At 37.3% G+C, this 11,006-nt stretch overlaps 1 long non-coding RNA gene across 1 annotated transcript; it reads right to left on the reverse strand.

The window, feature by feature from the left end:
• Window positions 401-7,301, reverse strand: LOC105176676. The gene is made up of 2 exons (XR_848983.2): window positions 2,048-7,301; window positions 401-1,943 (listed from the first exon to the last, which is right to left on the reverse strand). It is a non-coding gene; the product is annotated as an uncharacterized LOC105176676 (long non-coding RNA).

Genomic DNA, 11,006 nt, shown 5'->3' on the forward strand with positions numbered 1-11,006 from the left:
AGTGGTTAAATTGAAAGTTCAATTATACACTAAAATTTTAGTAAACAATAAGTTCATAGACGTGTCTAGAGTATAACAGACGAATCAACAATCTTCTTGTAATTAATTATATATCAGTATCATACGTACATGAAAATGACGATATATTGAATTACATAGTTCTGTCCTGTAAATAAAAATCTGAGATGTGCTAAAACCATACAAATCCAAAAGAACATCATCTAACTTATTTTGTTCCCAAAATTATTAAGACAACATATTTTCGCCAGAGTTGGATTTCACCCTCTCCAATCATCTGGTTCTGGAGGCGCAAAGCTTTCTATCGCGTCCTTTTTTTTTTCTGTTAGTACAATGAGGCTGCTTCACTGGATTGCTGAGACACCACCATTCTTTTTCACCACATAGCGAACGCCAGGGCAGATGTGAGGGAAAACGGCGACTTTCAGGCTTTTTCATCATATTTTTCAAAAATTCAGGAGAACAGTGTGAAGACGCTAAACGTAGATACTATCGCTACAATGAGACTCCCACAGTAGAGGGGTATCAACAAAACTGCACAACCTACAGCTATAGCCCACAAAAGAAAACCTGCAGAAAGTAATGACCTAATCTGCCAACCTCCATGACTTTTCTCTAGCGACGAAAGCTAGACCCGAAGTTGCTCGTTCGCAGAGATTTTCAAACAATCCCCACTAACATGTGCCGAATTCTCTTATTTATTCCCAAGACCGAATTGGCATTTCAAAATGTTAGGAGTTCAATTTTTTTCAGTTCCCTCCACAAAACAAATAATTAACTTAATTTAAGATAAGATAAATCGAACACCAAATTAACATATAAAACGTATATTCAGTTGCATTTTGGAATTCAACAATAATGGCGACAAAAGAGTAAGAATGTATAGATATGATCCTAAAATTTTTATCAGCCAGAAACTTGAAATTTTCAGAATAAATGTAGATTTAATAAAGAATACAATTTTTATTAGATGCAATTTCTAAAAACTTCAACAGCAGCATTTCACCTGCAACCTACCTTTGATTTTCCACTTCCATTTCTCCAACCCTACAACCCTTAGTACACACAAAAAAAATATATGATCACTTGACCCTCCTCCTTTATCCGGGCTTGGAACCGGCTGCACTTGGCGCAGGCGGAGTTACACAAGTTACCTATTAACTACACTTGAAAACAAAGAACAGATGCAACAACAGATGCAAAGCAAAAGCCACAGAGTCATGAAAAAATGTTCAAAGCAGAAGAGCACAAGGGACTTAACACTGCAGGCATTGCACACAACAAAAGGCATGCACAATTTCAGGGCACAACACCAATCATAGGATTCCTCCTAATAACAATTCTAGTGCCTTCAAGCCCATTCCCAGCGTCCACTTTAGCCATTCAATACAACTCCCAATTTTGACATGATTCAAGGTATGTCGTACTAACCAACCTAACACACCCATAGATGAAATAGTTTTTACAGTCTGAAGGTTCTTAAACGCCGTAAGAAACCTACAAAATCAGCATAACAGAACACAACTATCTCTGTCCCAGGTTCACGTACCTGAGTTCTTCACTTCAATTTCCTCCTCCTTACCAACCAAGGACAACTACACATGTCAAGAAGAATGCCAACTACAAACCATTATGCAACAACGAAAAACCAGATGACAGCCACCTATCATGAATATCAACTAGAAGCATCTTACAAACAAGGGAGGACCTGTTCACAACAGTAACATCTCTGCACTTTTTTTGCGGAACTCAGAAATGGGAAATATGGAACAGCCACAAAAAGGAATGATCGACTCGTATCCCACAGATGGCACAAGACAGGTCTATCATGAACATCTTTCAGGAGGAGAGAGATTTGATACTAGACACGCACCACTTGCAAAAGCCCAAAATGCCTCCAGTTGAAACAGCAAACATGCTTTGGCCTATGGTCGAAAAGCATTATACAAAATTGAAAGAATTCTCCAGTCAGGAGAGAGCAAGAAAGCAGTAGCAGCCCCAAAACTCAGCATAGACATTAGAGACATACCAAAAGGAAGGTGATGTTGAGCTGATAAGACTTGATAATCTAAAGGCACTGCTACCAGTTTATGACCTTCACATTCTCTCCAGCTAGTTGCAACGAATTACGACCATGAAGTGCAAAGAAAGCCATGAATAAGTTGATAAGTCTTGATAATCTAAAGGCACGGCTACTAGTTTATGACCTTCACATTCTCGCCAGCTAGTTGCAACGAATTATGACCATGAAGTTCCAAGAAAGCCATGAAAAGCACACACTCTCAAAATGTCTATAATGCTGGGCTACCTTGCAGAAGCATATCAGTGTCCTCATCAATGACCGGGCTCTTTCTCCACAAATATCAGGTGAATTGAAGGTAAGAGTAGAAACCATTAAGATCAGCGAACCCCACACTTCCTCCAGACAAAGCCAAAATTTTTCCATAGTTAAAAGGTGAAAAGGGAGCATGAGTATTCATTGAACACAGAAGAGAAATTTCAGGGACAAAGTTCACGGTTATGACCCCAATCGACATGGCTCAAAACAAAGAAACCCAACCAGCTTTCTCAATAACAAAAGCCTATCCTCCATCATTTGTAACACGGAAAGCGATAGGTTGAATATGAAGCAGCTCAAAAATTCATGATATTAGACCCTACACACAACAAAAGCAACAGACAATCACATCTTATATGGGTCTCCATTTGGCTGGTAGTCAAGCCTTTAAAAGTCAGGACAAGAAGAGCCTATACATTCCACAACGAACTTAAACCACAATAAACGACACCCTTAAAGCAGTCAGCAACAGCCCAAACCTTTCCGTTGACATGATCAAAATGATGTGTATTTATCATTTGCAAAAATGGAACACAGAAAAGTATAGCACCGGATTGACAGCTCGTAACATCCATTCGCAGCAGGATTAAAGAAAGAAATGACCGAAACAGAGTAATCAAGCTCCAGTGGAGAACAGAATAAATACAACGGGGAGGACAGCACCCCATTGATGACTCATAACATCCATCAGCAGTAGAGCCAAAATCATAAACTTCATTGCCAATTTAACGCCCGATACTCAATGCCGCTAAAAAATGGAGAAATAGCATGTGCCACTGTTAAACAGAAGGGAGCAGAAGAATGATACAAACTAGAGATCCCAAGAGCAGTACCACAATACTATATTTCTAAAAGAATCAATACAACTCACCGAATGAGACCACTGACGACCTATTCAAACTGCGGTTTCCTACAGAAATTGCCAAGACATTAGACTCAGCATACTGCAAACCCTCATACAACCTATTGCTTGCAGATTAAGCGCGCAACAAAACGTTAACAGCAAACCATAACAAAGATCACAAAAATTTATGGTCCACTCTCCATGTCGGCCTTCCTTGAGTAATTCAATGGTTCCAATCAGACTCCAAAATTGTTAGTTTGTACATATAAAGACACCAAACGTTAACAACACAAATCTGGAACACTTCCCAAAGCCTGCTAGTGCTAAAACCAAAACCGCGACAGCACAATAAGCATGAGCATCCAAGCTGGGAACATACTCAATGACATGAAATTTCAAATAATACGCGAAGAAAACCAAGTCCCTACAGAGGTTTATTGAACACAAAAAAGAAAGGACCATCCGAGAAAAAGCCCACAAAATTTAAAAATTTGAAATCAACAGTGCACACCAAAGATCCCCACCACCAAGAGCCAACCCAAGGAAACCGGTGTCAATATGCAGGAGATGATGATCAAATGAGGAAGCAACAGGACAAAACCATATTTGGACTCTTCAAAATCTGCAAACCAAAAGGCAAAGCATCCCAAAGCCAAAAGGCAAATGATACACAAGGTCAACAAAACCAAAACCTCATTAAAGAAGACAAAGGTAAGAAGGAAATGGCTTGTACATTACTCTTGGCCAAACGCAACACCTGTCCAACTAGGCAGGGAGGCACGGGAGGAAGACAAGATCATACCCCAAGGTCAACTCAAACCATATATAAATGTAACAATTGACTTCCCAACATTCCAGCAAATTGATGACTTCAAAACATTGTTTCAACTCAAATCGCCTGGATAAACAGATTAAAAGCTAACAACAAGATTTAGCAAATAAAAACCAATGGAGAACACATACAGTTAGATAAATAGAAAATAAGAGAAACGTTACAAAACACTAAATGACGCCCCAAAACACCAGTGACTTTATACTCCATAGCCTAAAAAAACGAACTTCCGTGAGAATCACAAAAAAGATTAGAAGGTTCATGAATTAAAGATATACTATTAGTCATATGCCATACTCATCCCACACTTTAGAACAAGTCCAGAATTTTAAGACCAGGCAGCTCTTGCCTCAGCAAAACCTGAAACCAAGTTAAAATCACAAAATAACATACAAGTACTCGTAAACCAAAAACCATTCTTGAAGCATAATGCAAGTTCGGGGTGAAGAAAACACAAACTCCAAAATGGAAACACAACCAGATGCTCGCCACACACAGTTTCCTGCAAACAGAAAGGGCGCACATACTAGAATGTGAGGAAAGATAAGAATTATAGAAGTGCACACTAGGAACTTAGTGGCGGCACCAAAGAAAAATTGATGTCAGGGAGCAGAATAATGCAAACTTGGCTTCAGGCAAGGCTATCTCTGGATGTATCAAGGTCTAAGGAATGAAGCAAACAGCACTAACTCTCATGCCAGAGAAAGGAAGAGGCAGGAAAAGAAAATAAAGTCACCATATCTCCCCAAACGAGAAAACAAGAAAAGGTAGAAAATGCTTGCTTGTTCGGCCATCATTACTCTAGTAGCCTGTTATGTTCTGCAGACAAAACTAGAACCCATGACAGTAACACATGATTCACACTGCAACTTGGAGAACACATGACAAGACAAGAAAAGAGCACAAGACAGAGAAATACGTAGTATCAAGTACATTCACATCAGGAGCTAATGGCCTATCCTGGAACCGAAAACACTGCAGCAACATCACCTCTTTCACTAACACTTCTGCAACTTAAGATTGAGAACAGCATAACAGAATAACGTGACTTCCTAAAAACTAGAGAATAATAGGGTACCAAATGATTGGCAGGCCATCATCATTATCGTTGCAGTTATCTGCAATAGAAATAGGATTCAATGATAGATAAAATCATGGCAGCAAACACTAAAGCCTATTCATGAGAGAAGAGGACAAAAGGAAAGCCAGATGAGGCAAACTTAGGATGAGATGTATCCATGTGTGGGACTAATGGGGCCTCTACAGTGCCTATCCTGAAGCAGCCAATATTCCTTAAGCTCAACAACTCTGCAATCAAAAGCCAAACTCAGAAGAGCATTACTCCATAAATGCAACTTCTCCAAAACTATAAAAGCATAAGGTACCACAAAATGGTGGTTTGGCATCAATTCCTTTCTTTGCAAAGTTCTGTTGGCAAAAGTGTAAGTAGAGAGGGGAGTGACACAAACTCAGCAGATCATTGCGTGCCTTTTTTTGTGTGTTGAGGCAATCCTCCGCCTCTCCCCTAAAACATTCTGCAACCAAGAGCCAAGACACAGGAGTCGAACACAACAACTAAGGTCCAATTACAAGACAAACCTACTCATCAGGTATATCCATATCTGGAACTAGTGGAGCCGCATCATAAGGTGCCTGTAATCAATGCCTTGCAATCCCAAAGCCAAAATCCAGAAAAGCATACTATGAAAGCATGATACACTGTTGGATAAGAAAATAAAAGGTACCAAATAATACATCATCCAGGATTGTTGTTGCCACAGTTTCTGCAAATAGGAAAACGAAGTGCACAGCAAGGATTCAAGGGCACATAAAAACAATCACAGCAAAGATTCTTGAATTAAGATATTCTCAAATGAAACAACAAAGGCAGACTCAGCATCGGGTGTATCAAAATCTGATGGTCTAACCAAATAGCCTTACAGAGTGCATCTCTTGAACAAAACAACACTCCTTGATCTTGCCAAGCCTTCTGCAAATAGGAAAGTGATGCGCACAGCAGCTATCCAAGGCACATAAGCATGATAGCAGTGCAGAATAAAATTCTAAATGCTTGAGGAAAGATGTTGAAAAGGAAAAACCCAAAGGCAGACTCGGGACAGATGAATGATTATCCAATCGCCTCACAGTGTGCATCTCTCAAGCCGGGCAACACTAGTTGGTCTTGATTAATACATTCTGCGATCAAAAAGCCCAAGTCTCCAAAAATAATAGAATAATCACGACTCCCGAAACCTAACAAGAAACATTACCAAACAGCCTGGCACGCATCATCATCACTGGTTGCAATTAATCACATTACTGCAGGCGTATCTTAAGGCAGACAAGATCGATTAACCTGCCCAGGACATTCTGCAGCATGAGACCAAGGGCAACAACAGCAGAATACGACCAAAAGTACAATACAAATGGTATTCTGTTAATCATAAACGCTCTTATATCAACAGGCAAGGAGCACATTACGATAATGATCATACCAATCACCAAGAACTACACCGGGACTTAAATCAGACAGCACCTACTCAAAATCCTCCAAGTCATTCCAAGATGTTCAAGAACTTCAAATCAAATTTATTTAAAAAAACACTTGCAAACGGTGCCAAACCATACCATCCTCGAAGTAAAACCTTACAATTCACTGAAGAATCTCTTCACATCAACAAAATCTTTGGGATTCTTCATATCTTCCCAGCCACAACATCCTCATATAGAAAGAAGATGGCAAATCGATAAAAACGGGCATTGTCTCGAAATATCGCAAGATCCCAATTAACCAAAAGTCTGAGAGCATAATATCAAAATTTTCGTGTAAGAAAACCACATAAAGGCCAAGACAAAAACTAGCAAAACACAAAATCAGACTTAGTTAGTTAACCCCTTTCTTCTACCACAGGTCATGTATTAACCATCGTTCGCAAAATCTCCCGCTGCAGATAAAGAAAACCAAATCAACCGAGAACCAAACGCCTAGACATGATCCCAAACAAAACCACAAAACAATAAAATGAATTTCAATCCAACACCAAACATCGCCGAATTGGAACCAAATGCACCCAAACAACCCCGATCTGAACGGACTACATCAGAAAACGATCGCCAGACTCCCCGACGTAGATCGCACATCTATAAATCAACAAGTAGAAGCACTTAATTAACGAAAAGAAGTGGAAAAAGAAAGAACCAATTAAAGAAAGGAACAAGCAACCAAAGAGATAGCCAGCGAAGAATTGAAAGACTCGAAGAATGGCGTGGGAGGTGAGGGTATATATAGGAGGTCGGTCAAGGATTTGACGGATGAGATTAATTTGATCGTAGGGCTATAGGTAATCCTTATCTAAGTCGGTTTACAGCACTTGTTTACTTTATTCGCTTCCGTTGGTTGGAGATGATTGTTAAATGCCAGCAAAGGCGGTGCTAAGCCCACACGCGCTGACCACTCGTTTCGCTCTCATCGAATTTTCGGGCATTTTCACGCGCTTTGGACTCTGTCTCTGTTAAGTTTCTTGTTTGACCGTTGGAGAAGTATTGGGCCTGGATCATCTTGGGCTGAAAAATAAACGGGCTTGGTCCCAATAAATCTAGCTTGATGGGCCTGACCTGAAAGAAAAGCATAACATGACAAAATGTACTTTATGGGCGGGGCTATAACAGTGAACAGTCATAGGCCCAACCTAATATCAGGCCCATGGGGCTGCTGTCCGACTCCGTTGTTTGGGGACAAAATATCCTAGGCCCAGACTCATATTTTTAGATTAGACCCAAATCCATTAAATTAAAATAATTGTATTTGGGTCGGATAAAATACCCGATCTTATCCGTTTTTTTCCAGATCCAAATCTTGTCCAATTCTATTTATAATGTAAGGGCACCAAGACTGAAAAAAAAATGATTTTTTTTTATAATAAATTTGTAATAATGTAATGCATAATGGTGTTAAACAAGAAATAAAATACAAAAAAAAAAATTGAAGTATATACTTTCCTGAAAATAGTAAAATTTTCTTGAAATAATTTTAAAACAAAAAAATAGTAAACATTATTATAATAACAATGAAAAAAATCTTACCTAGTTTACTTCATTCCCACATTTGTATGTGGATTCTACAAATACTTGTTCACTCAATTAGCAAGCACGGATCACTTCCAATCATAAGCTAGTGTGTTTGATAGATGATTGCCATTTCGACTCTCTGCATGTGCTTATCTGAGTAAGTAGTCTTGTAAGCGAAATATCCGTAAAGCATATCCTGACCTGTGATGATATTGAACTTCAAATCACCCAAGCTTTTGTCAGTGAAAAAATAAAGGGTAAAATTACATTGACTACACTGATGTTATGCCCAAATACACAAACACCTCATGTATTATGCAAAGTTATAAGCATAGTACTCCCTGAGTGGATTGAGTTTTCTGTTGCAACATCTATTCCACCTTTTACTCCATACACACGTCATGTGTATAAAATCCTTTTCAAAATAAAATACATGATACCATCTTTATACACGTGGTATGCGTATGTTAAATGGAGTAGAAGATGGAATAGGATTTGCAATAGAAAATCCAATACTCTCCCCAACGGGTGTTCTTGTAATGTATTCCAGAAGTGATCGTATTAGCTTTGGGCTCTAAAATAGAGTGTGTAGTTGCAATTACAACCGCAAACTCAATGAGTGTGTTTGTAATTTTGCAAAGATGAGTGTGTATTTATGTATTTGAACCTAACTTTAGAGTTTGATACAGTATAATTGATCCGAAAAGAAAAGAAAGCATTTAAGGTTTGTATATGGATCCCTATTGTGATGCCCAATGTCATTATATCACTTTTTGGTATCCAAAGGGGAATTATGCGTACATGACCTGAAACCTTCTATTCATGGGAAGGGAAGGGAAGGAGTGATGGCATTGGATGATGATGATGTGGTGTGTGAAAAATTGGAGTTTTGATGATGGCTTTGCTTAGAGGACACACACATTCAAAGGGCCTGAATCTACCGTTACTTTAAGCACAAGGGTGGTGGGCAATCCCATCATTCTACTCTCTACTTATACTATATATTCTCTCTTTTCCCTTAGAATAGTTGGGCGGTTCCCTTTTTTGCACTTGGGAATCTGCTTTGCTTTCCTCAATGCCAATGGATGTTGCACCTCTTCCTCTTTCCTTTTCTTCCTTTCACATTTTGACCTTTTCACACATTCCATTTCCATGTTAGTGCCACTGCTGGTTCGGGAAATTCTAGCTCAAACTGGATTTGGATCAATTATATGACAAGTGCAATACTTTTGTACTGTGATTGGTTGTATTATTGAAGTATATCGCTCTTTGCTTTGTGATTGGTTTGGTTTGACTAAACCTGGTCTGTGAAAGAATTTTTCCTACTGGTTGAGTTACTTGGTTGAATGGAGTACAAAATGTAATAGTATTTTATGGTAATAATGTCGATTTTGTAATTAATTATGATCAAAATTCAAGAAGTTTGTTCAAATCTGAAAAGTAAGCTGGGCTTCCTTACTCTTTTTAAATGACTGTAAATTTTCAACCTCTTGTTTTTGGATTTTACAAGCTCTTTCTCTGTAAATTTTAGGGATAATTATATTTATACTCCTTAACCTATAATCTATTTACACAAACAACTTATGATATTTGAAAAATTACACACACACCTATCAGAAATGTCGACATCATTTATGCAAAAGTACACCTATTTTCTGAAAAATTACACATACCGCCCCTAAAAATGTCAACATCATTACACGATCTGTCCATATTTTTTTGACTGATATAAGTGATTTCTGTAATTATGCAAAAAGTAGGGATGGTTTGTATAAACAAATTATATATCACGGATGCAAATATAATTATCCCATTTTTACTAAATATTTTATAATCTTTCGAACATCTTATAACATATTTAAAAAGTTTATGAAATTGTCCGAATATCCTCTTAATTAGTTGTGATTATTCGAGTTAGGTGAATTTATGAAACCCAGAAAAAGGTGGTCGGAATATTTAAATGTAGATTGGCTCATTAATCACTCGGAAGTTTGATTTCAGATGCACTTTGCTTAGTTGTTAGGCCTCTCCATATGCTTCGGTCTTACCCTACGACCGTTCTATTTATGGATCATTAAAGTGTTACTCACATTATTGATATAAAAATTGACGGTGTTTGAAAACAAAAATAAAATTAAAAATAAATAAAGTGTGTGGAAAAAAAATATTAATATACATAAATTTTTAATAAGATATAAAAAATGGATAATTGTATTGTTCTTTCCTGATATTTGTGTATACGTAAATCCTCTGTATTTTAAAAAATTACACGTAGTACTTCTGATGTTTGCTTCTATCTAACAAATCAGTTAGTTCAAATTCATCAAATATGTTGATATTAATAAAAAAAATTCGATGAAAATTCTTATTTACCCCTGATTGACTTATTGCAGTTCTAATAAATATTTTTATGACTAAACTATTCTTATACATCTTCACATGTTAATATATGTGAGAATGTATATCTTCAACCTTATAAGGAAAGTGTAGTCAGAAAAATATTTGTTTAACCTACAATAAGTTAATAATAAGTCAATCAAGGGTAAATATCGATTTTCATTAGTTTTTTTTTTTCCATATCAGCAAATTCAATGAATTTTAACTAACGGGATAACTCATTTATTAGACAGAAACAAATACTAGAGGTAACAGATATAATTTTTCAAATCACAAAGAATTTATGTGGTAATTGTAACAAAGTTCGGGAGATTGCAGTATGATTATTCCTACAAAATAATTATGAAAAAATAAACTATTATTTATTAAAAAAAACATGGTAATTGCAACGTATTTCCCTGAGGTTTGGTACAATTACAAATAAGCCGAATTCATTAGTTTTCATTAGGTTTCCATCAATTTTTTTGAGGTGAATTGACCAGAATCCCTTGTGGACTAAGAACTATATA

This window comes from Sesamum indicum, linkage group LG14 (genome assembly GCF_000512975.1).
Source record: "Sesamum indicum cultivar Zhongzhi No. 13 linkage group LG14, S_indicum_v1.0, whole genome shotgun sequence".
Classification (NCBI taxonomy): Eukaryota; Viridiplantae; Streptophyta; class Magnoliopsida; order Lamiales; family Pedaliaceae; genus Sesamum; species Sesamum indicum.